Source organism: Theropithecus gelada, chromosome 10, assembly GCF_003255815.1.
Source record: "Theropithecus gelada isolate Dixy chromosome 10, Tgel_1.0, whole genome shotgun sequence".
In the NCBI taxonomy this organism is placed as follows: domain Eukaryota; kingdom Metazoa; phylum Chordata; class Mammalia; order Primates; family Cercopithecidae; genus Theropithecus; species Theropithecus gelada.
In genome coordinates this window covers 40973346-40995171 of record NC_037678.1, presented here as the reverse complement: position 1 = coordinate 40995171, position 21826 = coordinate 40973346, and the positions used below count along the sequence as shown (strand labels likewise).

General features: G+C 53.1%; 1 protein-coding gene across 3 annotated transcripts in view; it reads left to right on the top strand.

Annotated features, from left to right (window-relative positions):
• The window catches only part of CDH4 (cadherin 4), a 676597-nt gene that overhangs the window by 363377 nt on the left and 291394 nt on the right, over positions 1–21826 (top strand). The gene's annotated exons all lie outside the window — the stretch shown is intronic.

Here is a 21826-nt window from a genome sequence, read left to right as displayed (position 1 = left end):
CTGGGCCTTACTTAGGGTAAAGCGTAGCTCGGCCTCCCGGGAAGGTTTCTGTCAGCAAAGTGTGCTATCATCATGGCCACCACAATGGGCTCTCTCCATTCTCGCTCTTCCTAGACCCCAAAAATGGTCATAGCCAGGGGGATCCTTACGTTTCTCTCTGAATGTGCCTGATTTCAGGGCCGACCCTCCCACCCTGCAGGGATGCAGGCCAGAAAACGCACTGCTGCCCTGGCCTTGGACCCGGCACATGGACCTGGTCAGGGTCTCCACTGCACATCCGGGGGTTCTTCCTGTATCCTCGGGCAGTGGGTCCATGGGGGGCTGCTGGGTGGAGGGGGTGAGTGGACTGGGTGCCGTGCGAAGGTGTCTCAGTGGGAAACAGAGGAACAAGTAGCTCCTGAAATGTGCATCTGAGCCTGCCCCTGTCACTATGGGATGGAAAAACACCCACAAGTGACTTGGAAGAACTGGCACTTAGTCCATTTCTCAAGAGTCATCCTGTGGAGGCTCGTCAGCCTTGGCTTCCACCTGCACCCACCACCGCCCTCTGTGCTGCTGCCTCCTTTGTTTTTTCAGAACATGCAGCCTGTGTGAACCCATACTTACCACGCTGTGTCGTGTCTGCCTGTCTCTCCTGTCAGAAGCTAAGTCCCGGGAGGGCGGGGACTCCGCTCTATCTGCAGATGTGTCCCCAGCACCTGGGGCCTGACATGGGGCAGTGCTTGGTGGGCAGTTAAGGCATGAGTTGTCAACTGAAGACTCCCGAGGGCCCTACGTTTGGAGAGGAGAGCTCTACTTCTCACAAAGCATTGCAGCTGCGGACAGCCATCCCGCAGGCCGGGGAGTGAAGCCCCCAGCACAGGCTGAGAACGTCCCCCCATTCCCCATTTTCAAGAAGTCCTAGGAGGACCATAAATACTTGCAAAAGGCGAAAATGCACAGGCACAGCTGAACTTCGTGCCCCTTCGTGGGTCACAGGTTCAAAAACTGGGGGTGACAGCATGGTCCACGGGTGAAGTTTTTAGCCTCTGACGTGAAAAGGTGAAGCAGGGGCATGAACACCCTTGGCACCATCCTCTGAGAATCAGCTGGAACCGGTCCAGGGAGAGTGCTCAGGGTTTAGAAAGGGATGCCTATGAAATAGGTGCACCATCACCCCAAAACTGCAGAGAGAGAGGAGAGGCCTGTTAGGGTTTGGCTGTGTCCCCACCCAAATCTCATCTTGAATTGTAGTCCCCATAATCCCCACATGTTGTGGGAGGGACCCGGTGGGAGCTAATTAAATCATGGGGGTGGTTTCTCCCATGCTGTTCTCATGGTAGTGAGTAAGTCTCGCGAGATCTGATGGTTTTGGAAGGGGTTTCCCCTTTTGCTTGGCTCTCATTCTCTTGCCTGCCACCACGTAAGATGTGCCTTTCACCTTCCGCCATGATTGTGAGGCCTCCCCAGCCATGTGGAACTGTGACTCCATTAAACCTCTTTTTCTTTATAAATTACCCTGTCTCGGGCATGCCTTTATCAGCAGCCGGGAGAACAGACTAATACAAGGCCGGGGTTGGCCTCAGCTGGGCGGCTGAAGGCAACAAAGGAAGGGGCGGCCCAGTTCTTGTTTTCCGGAGCTGGTTTCCACCACCTCCTCAGGAAAGCATCCTGGGAAAATGTTCATAAGAAAGGGGTTCACTGAGGAGTTGTCTGGCCTCCTGTCCCATCCTGGCTGGGAGCCTTGTTTTTCAGATTTCTCTGGGGTCCCCTTGGCTGAGACGGGGTCCATTCAGCTGGTTGAGGGGATTTTATTTTTATTTCTCTGAATGAATCAACAAAGGACAAGCAAAAGAAGCAAATGGGCCTCATGGGACTGGTTTGTTGGTGGCACAGAGATGCCCAGGGGGCAGGAGCGGGCCCTTCCACTTTGGTGTTGCTGCCTGGGAATGGGACCCCAGCCTGTGTGCTCAGCCCTCGGAGCCCAGCGTCCAGTCCCCCAAATCAATGACTGGAGGTGCACCCAGCACCCGGCGTGGTCCTGGTTATGGAGCGGGGGTTCAGCAGTGCTGGGCAGACAGATCTCAGAGTTCACCGTGTCGTGGGTACTCTGAGATTCAGAGCATCCCTATGGAGGCCCCTGTTGTTTCGGTGAACTGAGAATTCACTCGTGTGAGCAATGCAGATGTGTTGCCCTTTATTTCCTGAGGACTGAGGTTACTATGGCAAGTGGTGAATTCAGAGAGGGGTAGAGACCAGGGGCAACGGGGGGACTTTCCAGCCTTCTGTTCTTTCTGTGACTCTGAAATTGGAGGCAAGAAGAGTGTGCAGGCTGGCTTACAACACTGCGCCCGGGGCCCGGGGTGTGCCTCCCACAGATACCTCAACAACAGGAGATCTGAAGTCGGCAGCAGAGACCCCGGTTCACTGCCCTCTTCCTTTCCAGAGCAGCGAGTCTTGGCGTGGCCCCTGCCCAATGATAGTGAATATAAAAACAGGCCTGGCCTGGCTGCAGCTGCACACCTGGCCCCGCTAAGTGCTTGGCAGGTCTCAGATGTTGCCACCCCATGGATACAGGTGGTGCTTTGCTATTGAGGAGCAGATCGGGGAGTGTCTGCTGCGTTCGGTCACCCTGACCGGACACTCACTGGACGAAACTAGCCCCAGCCCTGCTGCCCTTCCCTCCCGCCTCTCTTCCACCTCCGTGTGCCCCCTGCTCCTTGGCCTCTGTGCTTCCTGCTTTGTGATGTGGTCTCCCGGAGTTAGAAGGAGGATAACTATCAATCAAATGATTTCTGGAACTTGTGGGCAGCCACTAGTATCTATTTTTAAAAAGAAAAATAATTCTTTTTCACTCCCTAAACTATACCTAAAAAGCAAAATGATGATTAGAACTCTCTGGGTTCGGCACAGAGTGAGAGCTTCAGTAGATGTGAACCATCCACTGCTGGTCCCGGGCCATGCCTCACACTGAAGCAGAATGAGGGCTCTGGTTTCCAGGACAGAGCGGTGTCTGCTCGAGTCTGGTTCGGGCTGTGTGAGGCTCTCCTGGTCTCCATTCTCAGAGGGCACAGGGTCCAGCATTCAATTGGGGTGGTGACCGTGTCAAGCCGTTGTGATCTGTATCCTCGTGAGCACCGTTGGATGAGGCTGAGTTTTACACACAAAGAAGTTGCAGATGCCCGGGTGGGAGGGCACTCGGGAACCTACACCACAGGGAAGAGGGGCTGGCACTCACTCATCAGAGTTTGCGCGGGAGGGGAGGCTGCTGCAGGGCCTCTGATGATGGCAGCACTGGGGCCTGACAGCCGAGCATCAGGGCCAGGCACACCAAAGCAGAGCACAGCTGCACCAGGGCCTCTGTGATGTTTGTTCTGTTTCTTCTGGGACATCAGTAGAAGGGAGAACTACAGCTGGTAATGGTCCCAGCATTCACAGGGAGCCAGGCAGGGATCACAGCTGCTCCCAAGGTCTGTCCTCCCTGGCTTCCTGGTGCCTGAGTCAGCTCAGAGATGAAGGGCCCAGAGGGCTGAGGAAAGAAAGGGTACAGTGGGTACCACTTGGAAAGATAGTTGGATGGATGGATGGATGGATGGATGGATGGATGGATGGATGGACGGACGAACGGATGGACAGGCAGGCTGGTAGGCAGGCAGGCAGACAGACAGCTAGGTAGATAGATAGATGATGGATAGGTGGATAGATAGATGGTTGATGAATAGATGACAGATGGTAGGTAGATAGGTAGGTAGGTAGACGAATGGATGGATGGATAGATAGATAGATAATGGATGGATAGATAGATGGATGATGGATGGATGATCAATGGATGATGGATGGACGATAGATGATTGATTGATTGATTGATTGATTGATTGACAGATACATGATAGATAGGCTGAGATACCCGGAGAAATAAAGAGGTGGATAGAGAGAGAGACAAATCTTGCTATAGGAGGAAGAATAGTGGTGAAAATTGCTACTTAACAACATGCTCCATAATTTATTAACAAAGATATTTAAATTATTTTAATTTTAGTTCATTTAATTAAAACCAACATCTTTCCCTTTAGGCTCCCAGGAGGGCAGTGTTTGTGTGTTTGTTTGTTTACCTGTTTGCAGAGGCTGGTCTTGTGTGTTGTAATAAGAATCAGATAGAAAATGGACACATTCTCCCCGGCCATGCCATCCCGGTTATCAAACAGGAATGTCAAGCCCATTTTCCCAGCCCCGCCGGTGAGTGCCCCGGACTGGGAGGCGCTGCTTCCACGCGGGAAGGTTCAGCTTCGCTGGGTCTCTGGTTCATCCCAAGCCAAGCTGTTTGCTCTCGATCATGTCTGCAGGTTTGTGGAGATTTCTCTGTGTTCAAAGAAGCGTTGGCATCTGTTTCTGTTTTCCAACCACACTGTTAATATTTGTTCTCGTGAAACGTATCTTAAGATGGCGCCGTCAGCATTTCTTTAGTCAAAGGTGAGCCTTGTGAACTGAGATTTCTGTAGAAAGCTGACCGTCAGGCGGAGTGTGCGTGTAAGCAGGAAAGTCTCCAATGGACCGCGGTTCCAGGTCAGGGCTGGCTGACTGTGCTGGTTAGTTGCCTGTGTACTGCCCTGCTTCCTAGAACGTGCTGTCAAGATCTGTTTGACATTCTGTAACTCTTTCTCCAACAAGAGCCTGTCTCCTCTGCTGACAGCGAACATGCCTCGGATGAAAGTTCATTAGTCTATTGAAACATTTCAGTTAATTGCAAAGCCAGAACCCAGAATTGTCAAGTTCATATTTCCATCTGTGCATGAGCACGGTAATAAAGAATTTTTTGGACAGGTTAATTTGCCTAAAATACCATGCAGTCAATCAGAGTAACAAAGTTGTTGCTGCCTGCATCTGTCAGGCAGGGCTTTCATCACCGTCCTTCTCCGGGAGAACATTGCTGGCTCGTAGGAATTGGCAGAAATATAGCGCATAGGAACATCAGCTGCAGAGGGAAATATTATTCCAGAGCAAAGCACCCAACAGCTGGGGATTGCGCTGGCAAGGCTGGTTTATAGTTCAGGGTCTTTTTTGGAAGTAAAATATAGTCATTGAGACATAAGATGGCTTTAATATTTACTTCAGATTGTTGATACTATTTACATTTGTTAATTTTATATTTTACTTAATTTGCCACAGATGAAAACCCTCTTTGGAATGAAGTGTGTGTGCTTCTCTCTGAAGATCCCTAATATACATAGGTGTTTCATTTAAAAATAAAAACAGATGAAGTGCATAAACTATAATTATTAAAATAGGCTCCTGTCAAAGCTCTGTGTTCCCATCTATGCAGGAAGTGTGCTCTGCAGGTCCCAGCAGCCGGTTGTTAATCTGTGCCGACCACCTCACAGTTGCATCTTTTGCCCTATCATGGCAGGCCTCATATTAGGATCAATACTCAAGGGTTGGCTACTCACTGAATGCCAGGGATGCCATCCAGCAGCAGTACATGCCACAAAAGGAGAAGCTGGGTCACAATGCTCCATGTCTGTAACTACGAAATGCAGACTGCTCCTGCTGGCTGCATTTAAGGTGCCACCACCCCCTCCCCACCCGTGTGTTTATGGAGTAATATGCTTATGGAAAGGACCTAGGTGGCCACTGAGTTTTATGCACGGGAACCACCTCCTTCCTCAGAAAGGGGAGAGCTCCTGCTATGCACTCCCTGGGGCAGGTAGTTTGCTGAAAGTTGAGAGGTGTCAGTCTATCAGGCACACCCTGGGAGCAAGAAATGAGACATTTCTTGGATGGCTGGTGTTTGAGAAGCTGATGTCGGGACATGATGGAGCTTGGCTGCAGCATCCGAAGACCAGACACTTGTGGCCTGTGCCAAAGAGACTGACAAGGAGACAGAGGGACCTAAAGCTGCCCCAGCACATAGCCCAGGCCCTTGCTACGGAAGACTCAGCTGAAACTCTGCAAACAGAAAACATCAGTGATGGGGACAGCACGCCACTGGAGTACGGTTTCCTGACCTCAGCACTTGGGATTGGGTAACTCTGTAGGGGCTGCCCTGTGCATTGTGGGGTACTCACCTGCATCCGTGGCCTTTGCCCAGTAGATGCCAGTGGTACCCACCCTGCCCAGTTGTGATAGCCAAGACCATCTCCAAACATTGCCCTGTCCCCTTGGGACAGAATTGCCCCCAGCTGAGAATCCCTGCATTTGAGTTAGAAGGGACCCAAATCAGGGGAGGTGGCTGCAGAGTTTAAGAGCCTCACAGTCACGGGTGCTCACGGGGGGGCCAGGAGGCCTGGAGCCCTCACTTGGAAGCTGCTTGGGACAGTGGGATAAGCCTGGTACCAATATGGGCCACAATCAGTCATTTAAGACAGTCAGGGAGACAAACGGGAGGGTGCCTTAGAGGCAGAGGTTTATTTATTTATTTATTTATTTATTTTATTTTATTTTATTTTATTTTATTGTTTTTTGAGACACAGTCTCACTCTGTCGCCCAGGCTGAAGTGCAGTGGTGTGATCTCGGCTCACTGCAAGCTCCGCCTCCTGGGTTCACGCCATTCTCCTGCCTCAGCCTCCCAAGTAGCTGGGACCACAGGCGCCTGCCACCACACCCGGCTAATTTTTTGTATTTTGAGTAGAGACAGGGTTTCACTGTATTAGCCAGGATGGTCTTGATCTCCTGACCTCGTGATCCACCCGCCTCAGCCTCCCAAAGTGCTGGGATTACAGGCGTGAGCCATGGAGCCCAGTGAGGCAGAGGTTCATTTAAAATAATGACATAGACGTGTGGGTTGAAGATGGATGCAGAGAAGTGGAGTTTCCCGATGAGGATGTGGAGGTGGGAGTAGAAGGGCCTGGGTTCAAATCTCGACCCTGCCTATGCCAGCCACTGGCTCACCCCACCTGCCACGCCACACCCCACTCACCACACCGCGGCACCTGCTTTTTCCTTGAGCGTCTGGGACCTCTGTCATCAGCAGACAGCTGCTGGTTTCCGTGGCTGCCTTCCTGGGGGAGCATGGTGACGGCTTCCTGTCTGTTACCTTTCCCCACCCCACTACGAAGCCCCCTTTCAACTCCCGTTTAGAACAGTGACTGAAGGTGCTAATTTCACATTGTCTTCTTTATGTAGATTACACCTTCCGTTGATGCCTTCAGAAATACCATTACAATGAAAACAATTTCAAGAGCAAATTGAATGCCTAAAAAAGTGTAATTAATCCGTATAAAGAGAGCCCACAGGGTCATCGAGAGCTAGACCCAGTGGCTGTGTTGTCTTTCCTGTACATGAGCATCATTTGTGGAAAGTGCGTCGCAGCTGATTTTGGGGGAGGTTCTGACATGTCACTACACAGCCCTGGGGACCCGCCATCCACGGAAAAGGCTGGTTTTAGTGCATCACTGAGGGCAAAGTATTTTTGCAATCGGAAAATAAAATTTACCCAGAATCTGCACAGGAAAGACACAGTACCTAGAGTGAGGAACAGTGGATTCAGTGTCAGACGCTGGTGTTCAAATCTGGCTCCAACGTTTCCTCACTCCGTGTCTTTGGACAAGCATCCTATTCTCTCTGGAGCTTCATTTCCTCATCCGTGAAGTAAAGTGAGCATGGTTCATAGTTCAGAAAGCTGCTAGAGGGATAAAACTCCATGACTCAAGCACCGGTCAATGTCCCCAAAGCCGTCATGCTAAGCCATGCCCACCTGGGGACCTCCTCTCAGGAATCGGGAAGATACTAACAGTTGCTAAGTAGCTTACTGAGAGAGTTCTAAATAAGTCTCACAATTTACTGTTCTTTCCCACAAGTCATCCTGAAAGCCATAGCAATGACTGTTGGACCCAAGGCATCCAATCACCAAATCCCAGCATCGTGCAGACATGGAGTCAGGGCTTCCTGGTCACTGAATCCCTCTGAAATCACAGATGCCCCCTGGGAGAGAGGCTTAGCTCACAGCAAGGAACCTGGCTGTCTCCCTTTCCCGGCTCCCCCAGAAGGTGATCCAGACAGGAGTGAGGATATCTGAAGGGCTGTGTCCGCCAAATGGCATCCAAGGTCAGGCAGCCAGCAAGCCGAGCCTCAGTGGCCAAACCTGGGGAGGGAACCGAGATGCTCAGCTTGATGACAGTGACAAAGAGAGGAAAAGCCAAAGTCAACTTTGAGGCGCAAGAAGGTTTCAGAAGAAATGGCCCAGCGGCCCAGGGAAAGCAGTGGTGAATTCTGTGGTAAGGAGAAAACAGAGCCAGGTTTACAAAGAGCTACAGGGCGTGTTTGCAGAAGGAAGAAATTCGGGTAAGTCTGAGCTCTAGGGAGCTGACGCTGGCACGGGGGATACTGCAGACCCGCTCGCAGAGCCCCTCACAACCTGCCAGACGCCCCTGGATCTCAGCAACACCATCTGCAGAACCTGCAGCATAGGAGGCCAGGAAACAGGTGGAGCAGTTGGCCGGGGCCTCAGAGTAACTGGCAGGTGAGCTGAGCCCAGTTAATTATAATCGCAAACATATTGTAAGGCCCAGAACCCAAGCTGAGCGAGGGGGGCTTTTGTTTCTGAGTCGTGGGGCTGGGGAGATTCCTGGGCCTCTCGTGTTGCCCTTTGAGGCTAAAGTGTCTAAAAGGATGTGTAAGAATCCCCACAAAACTCACCAGGGCGGGACGAGAGGGAAGCGTCTCTCCCGGGCTGTGCCTGGAGCGTCTGTGAGGTCTCCAGAGGCACCTGGACCAGGCGTGATCCTAGTCTGCTCACTCCACAGCAGGCAGGGACAGGCGTTTTGAACAAGTTTGTTTCTCCGTGTATTTAATTAGTATATTCATTCAACATTCAAATATTTAAGGAGTTTTTTTCCTTCTCCATGACATCAGGAATCTCTGACATTTGCTGAACCAACTTGGCATCTTTATTATGGATTTGGATGTGAGGCGTCCACAGTTTTGAGCAGTCTGTGTGATAGCTTGTTCCAAAAAGCGCATGTGGGAGTCTGAAGCATGACAAACACAGGGCTATATTCGGGTCAGGAATAATGATCATCTGCTTATCATGAGAACCAAATATCAGCGGATCAACGAAAACAAATCTCAAAGCAATGAAAACAACATGATTTTAAAGAGGCAAAAACAGGGTTTTTAAATTTTGTTTTTCAGGATTGTTTTTCGACTTGGTTGTATGAGCAGACACTGTTCAGATGCAGCCTCCACACTTCACAAAATTAATATTATAACAGACCCAAGAGTTTTCATCATGGGTTCATCTTCTGAGCCCCGTGTTCACCTTCAGCAGAGGGCAGTTATACCACATCACCTGCACTTACCCGATAAGGATGCCAAGGCTCAAGGAGACTGTGACCTACCAGGGTCTATGGCTGAGCTATCACTTGGCCCGAGTTTTCCAGTCACACATCATGTGACCTTGACCTCTCTTCCCACCTCGTAGGGTTGCCGTGAGGATCCAACAGGACCTGGCCAGTCAGCAAGTGCTGCACCCACGTTAGCACCCCTGCTGAGTGCTGGGCTGGCATGGGCCATTCACTGCACAGCGAGGCACACTCAGCCCCTGCAATATATGAGCACTTACCATGTGTCTGGCAGAGTCTCGGGTCCAGGGGTTGTAGCAGGGAACAGAAGAGACCAAGCCCCTGCCCTTGGGAAGTGGACGTTCTAGAGGTGGCAGTTGGAGAGTCGGTAACCAGGAGTGAACTGTCGACTGGGTCAGGGAACGGTGGAGCGGGCCAGGGGGTGGGAGTCAGTTTTAAATGGGGCGTCAGAGCAGAGGGAATCAGCTGGAGATGACCTCTGCACCCTGCAAAGACCACCTGGAACTAGAGGCCAGTTTCACTGGTCTCATTGCACTCTCATCTGTGTTTTCTATCTGGCCTTGATGTGGGGGCATTACTTTGGGCTCATGAGCCGAGAGTGTGTGTGTGTGTGTGTGTGTGTGTGTGTGCACGTGACTTTCAGAAGCGGAACGAGAAGCACACCTGTGTTCCCGAAGTCAGTACGTTGTGGGGGGCGGGGCGGCACAGAAGAGGTTAGAGAGGATGGATGGGTTCGCTGCTTTGCAACAGGGACAGGACAGAAGCTCTTCCGTGAGTTGGCCGGTGCCCGGCCTTGCCAGTCCATTCTGCTAGGTCAGGCCTTTTTTCATGCCCAGGCTTAGCTAACATGAGCAGCAGGTCTGCTCCTGCACCAGCCCAGCAGCACGTGGTCCTACAGCCATAGACAGCTTGGTTGCTCTTGTGGAGTGAACAGGAAGGAATGTGTAACTTTTCGCCCCCGCCTACAGATTTTAGAATGATAGGAAGGCAGACATTGTAACCTAGAGCCTCCTGAATTTTTTAAATCGCACTTGAAGGGTCAGAAACACTGAATTCAGGCTAGAGAATGAGCAACTCTAGCAAACATGTTTGTTTTCTGACTTTGCCTCCTGGTTCTTTGGGAGCCACTGAAAATCAGGGCTTCAGAATCCTCTTCCGGATCCTGTAGGAGGGTGGACCCTACCTGGGTCACATGGTGATGAGAAGAGCCTCAGCTCCGATCGCTGAACCAAACAAGCTTTAAGGGGAAAGAGTCAGAAGAAGCGTGTTTTGGAGGAAGATGGGTGGGTGCTGAGAAAGTCCTGTCAGCTCAGCGGCTTCTGGCGGCAGCATGAGAGGGGCACACGCGTGATACATTCTGTCTGGACACAGGTTGGAGGACCCGTTCCAGGGGTGTGTCCTCTGGGGATCAGGCCAGTGGCTCAATCAAGGTGAGCAAACAGGGGAGCCATCTGTGCTGGAAACCTGACTGTGCCAGGGCTCCGCCTAGCACTTCCCAGGGTGTTGGTGGCACTTAGGTGCCAGTCCGCCTGCCGGCTTCAGTCCCATGGGACAGCAGGGAACACTCAGGTCTCCCCCTTCGCACCGTGAATGCTCGAGACATTCTCTGCTCATAGTCTGGGGTGGGGACCTCTGTGCTCTGTGGGGTGTTCCACAGTCTCCCCGCCTCCACCTCCAGGGATGCCAAGAGCACCCTGCCCCTAATGTGACAATCAAAAGGTCACCAGACATCTCCAAGTGTCCCCTGCAGAGCAGATGTGCCCCCGTGGAGAGCTCTTTGTGTGGACTGTGACTGCTTTCTGTTTTTATAAGTGGGGAAGCGGACGGGCAGAGAGGGCAACCCAGGAAGGTCCCTTGTGTGCCTGGTAGAGTTGAGGCCCCCTGGACAGCAGAGCCCCCCTGACTTGATTTGAGGCCCAGGCACTTGCTGTCCTGCAGGGGTGTCCAGACAGCCGGGCTGGTGCAAGACCCCTTTGATGTGGAGGAGGGTGGGTTCCTGCCCGCTAGGGCGGTTCTGTGAGAGGCGGCCACTTCTAGCCTTTCATCCTTTCCCCTTTTGGGTCAGTGTCCCCCAGCGAGGTGCAGGACTTGTTCTCATCCCTCGCTTCCCTGCAGGCTGGCCCCTTCCTGGGCCCCCTGGCCTTCCCCGTGGCCTTTCAAGGGTCTGTACCCTACCCACCTCCTCACACAGCACAAAGCCAGCATGCCCAACCAGGAATTCCCACCTCACATCCGTGGCCCAGCCATTCTCCTGTGTGGGGATGCGTGGACGCAGCCCTGGGGAGGCCGGGTTTCTTCTGGCATCGCCGCGGACATCCTCCTCCTGCAGACGCAGGCCCCGGAGCCCGTGACTTCCTGAGCTATTTGTGTCTCATTCACACGTGCGGTTTCCTCTTCCCGGGACCCCCGGCTGCTGCATCGGCCCGAAAACTCCCACAGGGGCTGAGCTCTTATAGAGATGGTGCCCGTCTGCCATGCCACGGTTTTCTCACTGCCACCCCCACCCCTCTGCACATGGAACCGGGCACCCCCACCCCTGCTCTCAGCTGGTCACTGCTCTGTCAAAGCGACTTCCTCAGGGATTGCCTGTCTGCATCTGGCTTCCCCACTGCACTTTGGGTTTGCCGGCTCATTCATTCATTCATTCATTCATCTGCTTGCCCTTGTAAGCCTGGCTTTACAAACTCATATTTTCTCCACATTCATTAAAGGCAGAGAGCAGGAGGCCGAGCTGCTGCTGCCAGGAGCCCAGGTGCCCTTGCTGCTATAGGAGAATGCCGTCCACCAGGCAGCAGGGCCTCCAGCCCCACAGGCCGGGCATCCAGAGTTTCTCCGGGTCCTGTGGGGAATGGCCCGGGTGCACCCCGCCCAGCGGGTCTGTTGAGTGCAGCTGCCAGGCTAGACTCACGCCCACTGACTTGGGATGTCACACAGAGGCTTGCAGCCAAGAAGACAGAGCCCGCCCCCAGCCCTGCCTCTGTACGCCAGGTCCTCTCTGGACACCAGCCACATCATGGGCACCGATAAGTGTGTGGGGACATGAGGAATGGATGATGGGGCCCTCTCCTTCCTGGCTGGCACATTCCTTTAGGGTAGGATGGTGTCTTTCACTTTCATCTCTCGTCACCATCCCTGGCCGTGCACGGCATACAGTGGGGGCTTGATCAATGCTTAATGAGTGTGTGCCGGCGAGTACCTCTCAGCCAAGGCATCTTGCAAGCTTCCCAGGCTCTCTCTGTGGGAGCCGCCTCTGATCTGCACAGGCAGGCCGGAGCTTGGCTGTGCAGGTTCAGCTGCAGTCCCCAAAGCAGCCGCTGCCTTGCACAGCCTTCTTCAGGGAGAGCAGAAGAGGGGAGCAGTGGAGAGCAGAGAGGGGCTGGGAGGAGGCGCGTGCTTGTCTTGTGAAGCAGGTCAGAAATGGCCACTGGAAGGCCAGGCGGTGCAGGCCAGGGAGCCCCCTGGGGCTCTGTACACCCAGCCCAGCCCCCCAGCCCGAGCCCCCCAGGAAGTCTCTGGCCAAAGGCTTTGACTCCGGCCAGAGTCCCTGGGAGCAGCCGGCAGGGAGAGCGGGAGACGGATGTTCTGAGAGCTCACTGATGCCAGAAATGAAATAAAAAAAATAATTAAGAGCTTGGACTCCAAAGGTCTAGGGATTAAAATTCCCCAAGGCAAAAAATGAGCTGTAATCAAAGGAATGGTGGGCTGTTATCTGTCCTCCACACTTGTCGCCCTGGCACATGTGGTTGGCTTTAATTATTGATATTTCTTTTTAAGTTAAAGATGAATTTGAGACAGCTGCGAACTCGGAAGGTTTATCTTCCAATTACAGGGAAACCTGTTAATAATGATCACTTAAGGCAGCCACAGTTTTTCCGGCCTTAACAGAGGTGGCCAGAGCCATGAAGAAGAATCCAGGAGCCCCAGACAAGCTAGGCTGCCATGTCCCTGCCGAAAACTGTCCGCGTGGCTCCCTGCCCCCGTGGGAAGGTGCTCGGTGCCTGGCGTGTCCAGGTTCTGTGCTCTCTGCAGCCTGGAGCCTGAGCCTGATGCGACCCCTCCCTTAGACGGTCTTCCGGCCTCTGCAAATGGAACCAGCTGAACAGGAGGCAGCGGGTGAAGGTTAGGGGGGTCCCTTGTGACTCAGCACAAGGAGTCAGGGAGACATGACCTGCGGCTCGGAGGACAGATGACTGCCTTGTCCCAGCTTTCCACCTCTGCCTGGGCTCCCAGGTGGTGCGAGGCCTCTCACATTGCTCCCTGATGCCCAGGGAGACTGGCAGAGGCAGCATCAGCCCCAGAAGGTGCCGCCGCTTACAGCCACGAACACAGGATGCAGAGCAGTGCTGGGAGGCAAATCCACCCCAGTCCCTCTTGGACCTCAGCCACCATCCCCAGACCTCCCAGCCAGGCGTCTGCGAGCCGCCAGTTATGCCTCAGTGTGTGTGCAGTGTGTGTTGCATCCTCCTAACACTTCTGTACTGTGACCTCGTGGCCGTACCCAGTACACCTGGGAGTAGGACTTGGGCTTGGAGAGTCTGCCTGGGTGCCCGTCACACCAGCTATCAGGGCCCCAGGACGCTCTTGACTACGGTCAGCAGCGAAGGGCGAAGTGTCATAGAGCCCCAGGACTCTGCACAGTGGAAACCTGCATGGCCAGGGCTTGTGGTTTAGCTCAGCATGGGACGCTCAGCCAAGCAGGTCAGGCAGGGCCTTGGTTTGGGTCTCACACCTGTTGGAAAGGGCACGGCCGCACCTGCAGACCCCTGGCTGTGGGATCCAGGCTCCCCGTTTTGCATTGCTCTTGCATGGGGCTTCAGCGCCTTCCTCCTCCTGTGGAAGGAGTCACGGTTGGTTGGAAATTAGCTTATATTATGATTTAAAATTCTCCCAGAGTCCAAGACATTCCAGGATCCCAAAGTTAGTGTTGGCAAGAACCAACTTATGGATTATAGTTCTTGGCCAGGTTCAGATCCTCCCTGATGCCCATTTGAAACAGAAATGACTGTCTGGGTAGAAACAGGTAGAAAACAGGGTTCAGTTACTCATTCACCAAACCCTTTCAGAGCCCTCCAGGTGCTGGGACTAGGGGTAGAGCATGAACAGGGCCCTTGCTACGTTTCTGTGCCTGTGGGAAGGTAGACAGGTGAAACCCATAGTTACTGACAAGGGAGACGCAGGGTAAGAAGGAAGTGAGCAGGGACAGGAGGTGGGTGTTCCCCAGGAAAGCCTGGAGGGCCTCTCTGAGGAGGTGACATTGACCGAGGAATGAGACGGGCTCTAACGTGTGAGGACAGAGGAGAAGTCCGGAGGTTCCCAGTGGTCCGCAGTTCTGCCTGCTGAGCACCGCTGTGTCCGAGGTGTTCAAGCTGGGACTAGGGATGCACAGGGGAAGCATAAGACAGCCTGGTTCTCCTGGAGGCCCCGGCTCTCCCACTGTGATGGCTGCTAGGCGTTTGTGTCTGTGTTCACTTTGCACGTCACCATAGTGCTAGGGACGGGAAGCTGTCCTGTTTGGAAGAAAACCATGGACTGGAGCCAGGGCTTCAGGCTCAGTGGGGCCTGGTTGTTTTTTTAATAGTGGGGCCATGGCCGGGCGCAGTGGTTCACATCTGTAATCCCAGCACTTTGGGAGGCCGAGGCAGGCGGATCACGTGAGGTCAGGGGCTGGAAACCAGCCTGGCCAACATGGCGGAACCCCTTCACTACTAAAAATACAAAAATTAGCTGGGCGTGATGGCATGTGCCTGTAATCCCAGCTACTCGGGAGGCTAAAGCAGGAGCATCGCTTTAACCTCGGGGACCGAAGTTGCAGTGAGCCGAGATTGCGCCACTGCTCTCCAGCCTGGGTGACAGAGCGAAACTCCATCTCTAAAAAAGAAAAAAAAAGAGTGGGGCCCAGGAATACGCATTCTCAGGTGCACCCCTGAAATTCTGACTCAGACTCCATGAAACACCCTGAGGAGCACCTTCTCGGCTGACTTCTGCCATTGTCTGCCGCAGCAGTTTTTGCTCAACTGTGAAGTGGCTGAAGGTGGGGACAGCAGTGGGGGTGGCATGCGTCCTCCCGGCCGGTAGTAAGGGAAGGAGCCCTCGGGAGGCGTGTCCTCCCTTGCAACTGCAGACCACGAGACGGTGCCTCCCCACCCAGCCGCTGCCATAAGGAGCCACGTGTGGCTGGAGCCACACAGTTATTTCCATCTGTCAGTGGAGCACCATCCAGTGTGTTGTGAAGGCTGCACAGGTGGCTGTCAGGCTCTGCTGACACGTCAGATTGTCCAGGATGTGCTGGCACGCACACACATGTAGGCTCCTGTGGTGTGCACAGCCCACCGGGGCAGGCTCTGAGTTTGCATGCTTGAGTTTGGAGTCTCCACTGGTGTAATCCTTCAGAAGAAACGCTCCTGATGCAGAGAGCGAAGCACAGGGCACATGCGTTCAGTGCAGGCTGTGGAGGAGCGTGTTGGGATGGGGCTTGTTTGCTTGGAAATAGAAATTCAACTGGAGGCCTTGCCCTGCCTGTCTGGAGTGTGGTTCCTGAGCCGTGCCCTTCACAATCCCCCCTGCATCAACCCCAACAATCGACCCTGTGCTTTTCAGCAAAACAATGTCACCGATCCTTCCAACTCTCCACCTAGCAGTGCCAGGATAAGTGTGACCCTCGCCCCGTTAAAGGATGGAAGCATCTTTAACACCAGGCCTCTGGGAAGTGACCCTCACGCCAGGGAGGCTGAAGGGCCCCTGGAGGCATGCCAGCCAGGCTTTCCTCTCCTGGGCTGGGAGGTCTCTCTTTTGTAGAGGCAGCCCCCACTCTACCCTCCACCCGCTCGCCCATGTGTCTGCTCACATCCATCCATCTCCCCACCTCTCTTTCCATCCCCCCACATACCCACCCTTCCTCTCCTCTCATTTAACCCATTTACCTAACAAGCCACCAACCAGCCACTCACTCATTCATCCTTTTACCCATCACCCATTCATCCATCTACTCACCCGGTGACCTGTCTGCATATCCGTACTCCCCTGTGCACCACCCACTTCCTCTTCCTCTCCTCCTCCTCCCACCCTCCCACCCACTCCTCCATCCACTCACCCATCCACCTGTCCATCAACTTACCCATCGGTTTTGCATTGTCCTATGATCTCTCTGTACATCTTCTTATCCTCCCATACACCCCTATACCCACCCATCCATCCTCCCATCCATCTACCCATCTATCCTCCATCTACTCTTCCATTCCTCCATCCATTCATCCATCCGTCTCTTCATTCATTCATTCATCCACCTATCCATCCACCCATTCACTCATGCATCCTCCCATGCATCCACTCATGCATCCTCCCATCCATCCACTCATGCATCCAACCATCCATTCATCCATCCATTCATCTATCCATACATCTATTCATCTGTGCATCCATCCATCCACCCACCCACTCATGCATCCAACCATCCATCCTCCCATCCATTCATCCATCTATCCATCAGTTTATTCACCATTCATCCTATCCATTCACCCATGTATCTGTCTACCCTTCCACCCATCTGTCCACCTATCCATCAATTTATCCACCCATTCATCCCATCCACCCGTCACCAAGTTCCAAACTATGTAAGGCAGCCTAGATCTTCCCAGAGACCGTCTATCACAGTGGTGAAAAGCATGGTTTCTGGAAGCAAGGGTGAGTTGTACAACCTTCCTGCACCTCAGTTTCTTCGTCTGGGAAAGGAAGTGACAGCAGTACCTGCCTCCTGGGGTTCTGGTGAGAACGGGTGAGCCCATCGATGTGATGGCCCTGCACAGAGCTGGGTCCAGGGCTGGTGCTCAGTGATGTAACCTGCAGTCAATGTGCACTGAGTGCCGTCTCCCTCCCAGCTGTCCATACTGTGCTCTGTAAACACAGAGACATCTAACTGCTCTCAGAAACATGAGGGTTTTCTCTTGTTTAATAGCAGGAGGCTCTGGTGGAAAATCCTGGTTCAGATTTTAAAACACCACCGCCAATCCCCAGTGAGTTTTCAAGGCCGGTTCTGCTTCTCTCTGCAAGTGAAACCTACGGCAAGTCAGTGTTTCAGACCCGGCCAAAGCCCGGTTTTTCCATCTCTAACAGGGAGGTGCTGTTATCTACCTGACCCAACTCAGTGGGTTGTTTAGGATTCAATGAGTGACACATTTCATGACAAGGCTCCGCAAACTGTAAAGCTCTGTAAGCAGCTCAGGGCATGGGCCACCCACAGCCACACGGGCATGTACAGCCTCTTGGCCCTGCATACCCCTCCTTCCTGTGTGTGGACAAAGATGGGCTCATTTATGCACTAAACACACAAGCAGCACCTCCCAAGTCCCCAGAAGGGACGGTGAAACAAAGGGAGGATAATACAGTCCCGTGGAGCTCGGGTAGGTGCCTAACGCCATGACAGCTCAGGCAGAGGGCGGTCACCCCTCACAGCACCCCACACCGGTGACCCTGGCTTCCGGTGAGTGTACTCCACACCCACAGATCTTCAGCTTTAAAGCGACAACACCCAGAGGCAGGACGTCCACCTGGGATCCTTGGGGGCCGGAGCAGCCTTTGCAGGAAGCATCTGGCTGTGGCCTCCTGTGCCCGTCGCAGCAATGTGTGTGCAGCACCCAGCACTCCTGGGCCGCCCCTGCCCATTGCTGGGAGCTTTTCTCCCACTGTGGTAAACTATACTTAACATAAGCGTTCGTTTTAATACTTTGAAGCTCAGAGCTCTGCGGCGTTAGTGTATTCACATTGTTGTGCGGACATCACCACCAGCCTCCTACGGAATTCTTTTTCCCAAAATAAAATTCTGTCCCCATTAAACACCAACTTCCCACTTCCCCTCCCGCCAGGCCCTGGCCACCGCTGTTCCACTGTCCGTTTCTGTGATTTTGACTGCGCTATGCTCACATAAATGGAACCTTATCATAATTGGCCTCTTGTGACCAGCTTACTTCACTTAGTATGATAATGTTCCGAAGCGTGTGTCGGAATTGCCTTCCTTTGTAAGTCTGAGTGGTTGCCATTCTGTGTAGAGGCGGCACTTTGCTTCTGCGCCTGTCTGCCTGTGGACACTGGATTGGTTGCAGCCATATTTTGGTGATGTGAACGGTGCTGCTGTGAGCGTGGGGTGGAGACCTCTCCGGGTCCTGCTTCCCGTTCCTTAGTATGTCCGCTGAGAAGTTGAATTGCGGGATTTGGCAGTAACTCTAGGTTTAATTGTGTAAGGAACTCCAAGCTGTTTTCCACAGAAGCCTCGCGGTTCCACATCCCCACCAGCAATGCGCAGGTGCCCTTTTTCTCTCGGTCCTTGCCAATACTTGTGAATGTCTGTTTTTTTATAATAGCCATCTTGAGGATTGTGAAATGGTGCTGGGGCTTTTTGCCAATATAACCAACCCAGTCACTGGCCCTGGGAGAACGATGACTTGGCTGCTGCAGGCAGTGTCCCCTCATCCATCCTGTGCCCAAAAGGGGCTGGCAGAGGGAGAGCCTTTTGCCTGCATTTTGAAGGCAGACCTTGAGGGTCTCAGCTGGCTCTTCTGTGTCCACCCCATGTTCTGTTTGGCTGCGGGCGTCCCCGTGGTCCCTTGAGAAGGACAGGGCACAAGTGAATGAGGGGTGGGCAGGGGCCCAGGGGCTGGGCAGCAGAGGCAGGGCTGTCACCAGCAGAGAGGGCATCCCAGGGAAGCTGCTTGGGAATTCTGGGGGTTGGAGCAGGAGGAGGAGGATTCTCTGCGGGCTGACCAGCTTTGCACACACTTGCCACCCACTTCTGCCTGAGCACTAGGGCTGCAAGCATGTCTTCCTGGTCCGCGCCTGCCCCCAGGATCTCCCCACTGTGCTCCCAGAGCCTGCCCCCCTCCCCATGGCTGGTCCTGCTAGACTCCAGAGCAGGGGGCAGGACACAGACCTCAAAGCTTTGGAAAGTGACTTAGAGGCAGTGGGGGCTTCCCGCACTCTTCCAAGGAGAGGCAGAGAGCATTTTCCTGAGCCCCAGAAAGTGTGGCCATGACAGCAGCAGGCCTGAGTCCTCTCCAGCCCAAGGCAGGCAGGATGCCGGTGGCTGGGCCTACTGATGAATGCGGGGGGCTCCACACAAGTGATGAATGCGGGGGGCTCCACACGTGTGGGGTCCCCTGTGGGTCATTCTTCTGAGTTTTTTTCCTCATCTCATTTCTAATACAGAAAGCTCGCCCTGCTCTTCCTTTGGCAACTGGGCTAATGGCCGTTGCCGAATTTTTTAGGCAGTTTACCCTCTGCGGATTCGCTTCTCTTTAAACTTCAGACCATGAATCGCATAAGAAAAAGCGCTCCCAGAGCCTCTAAATGTAACGTGGCGACGGCAGAGCCCTTGTGAAAAGACAGAAAGTGGCTCCTATTTAATCTGGGAGAGTTTGGCTCCAATCATTAAAAATGAAAGAGAGAAAAGAAGTTTCTTTTTAAGAGAGAGACCTGCTAGGACTCTTGTTCCATTAATAAGCCAAGTGATTTTTAAATGAGGATCTTTGCTTGAATAATTTGTTTTATCATTTACCAACTAAAATGGAACATCAATCTCTGTTCCCATCGCGGGGCTATCCCGAGGGGCCTTGCTGCCTTTTGCTCGTCTCCGAGCCAGTGAGCACGGCCTTTTGTCCATCTTTGCGAGGCTCTGGCCGCTCTTCCACAGGGCTTTCAGCCCAGCGGTGGCTTCGGATGGAAGGCAGGAGATGAGGCCGCCAGTCCCACCCACTCCTCTTCTCCCAGCACCTGGAGGCTCGGAGCTCCACGCCCTCCCCTGATGCCCCGGACTCCTGAGTTGCTCTGTCACTGAGAAGCACCAGGTGCCTGAAGAGGGAAGCCCAGGAAGCCTCCGCAGGGACGGCAGAATGCCAGGCTTTGCAGGAAGATTCTACAGCTAAGCTGCATGGAGGGCAGCTAGCTGGGGGCTCACCCTCCCTGAGCTGCACCAGGGCCGGGCCACTCACCTCCCCTGACGGTCCCCTGCAAAGACTGCAGCAGCCTAGGCTAGAGGCCTCTGCTAGTTCTGATCCACCCCTTGGCGTTCAGAGATCACCTGGACTCCAGTCCAGCAAAGGTTCCTGGGTCCATTCGGGGGAAGGCAGGGGAGCCTCGGTTTGGGGTTTTTGTTTGCTTTGCTTTGCTTTTTGCTTTTGTTTTTCTTCAAGTTCTGCTTTTTAACCTTTTATTTTGAAATATATAATCATGATTCACGGAGAGTTGCAAGGGTAGCATAGGAGTCCCAGGCACTCTCTCCCAGGAAAGGGGCACTAGGAAGCTAGTGAGGGGACGCGCGTGTGTGTCTGACTCTGCCTGGATTTGTTTAACCACGATCAGGCTGCACAGCTGCTCCCATGGCCAGAGAGACCTCCCCTATCCCTGCCCCGAGCTGAATCTGATTTGCTCAGTGCCCACCCTGGATCTCCTCTGAGGGGATCTATGAGGCTGAACCTCCCGGTGTGAACATTGGAGACGCCCTTAATAACTGCCTTGGTTACCTGCTTTTACCTGAGGCTGCAGCTCTTTCTCACCACGATGTCTCAGTGCTTGGCAGTAACTCCAAGAAGCTGTCCTGTCACTGCCCTATGTCAGCTTTTCTGTGAGTTTCACCTTCTTTTTTTTTCTCTTTTCTATTTTTACTTCTACTTACTTTCTTCATGTCATACTCCCGTTCTCCCTTAACAAGCATCTAAACCGTATAAATACTAACTTTGTTCTCTTTCAGCATAAAGCATCTGTGACATGATAAGAAAAATGATATGAAAATGTGGCCAGGCATGGTGACTCACGCCTGTAATCCCAGCACTTTGGGAGGCCGAGGCGGGCGGATCACCTGAGGTCAGGAGTTCGACAGCCTGGCCAACATGGTGAAACCCCATCTCTACTAAAAATAAAAAATTAGCCGGGCATGGTGGTGGGTGTCTGTAAGCCCAGCTACTCGGGAGGCTGAGGCAGGAGAATAGCTGGAAGGAACCCACAACCAGGAGGCAGAGGCTGCAGCGAGCCAAGATCGTGCCACTGCACCCCAGCCTGGGCAACAAGAACAAAACTCCTTAAAAAGAAAGAGAGAGAGAGAGAGATTGAGGTCGGGGAGTGAGATCACAGACAAGACATGAGGCTAATTAGGAAGTTGAAAGACAGCCAAAAATATGAAAAAGAGCAGCGTCCACTATAGACAAGTGGAAGGGGCAATCGTTGAGGGAAGGCCCCACATGTAAGGTGCTGATCCTTGGCTCTCCTGCCCCTCCACACTTTCTTCCTGATCTCATGGCACCCCTGAGTAAATACTTACCTCGATGAGTATTTCCTGCTCACCACTTTCTGGAAGTGATTGCTGAATGAATGAATCCTAAAGGAGAAATGAGATTGTGCTGTGACTTTCTAGGGAGAGTGTGTCCTGGCAAACAGGAACCCCTTGTGTTCTGTAGAATATCCTAATGGATTTGAATACGGCAAGGGTGTTAAAAGCATAGGAGAACTGCTGAGATATGAAAGGAAGAGCAGGAAGCGTTTTGAAACTCTGGGGGACACTTTGGAAGGA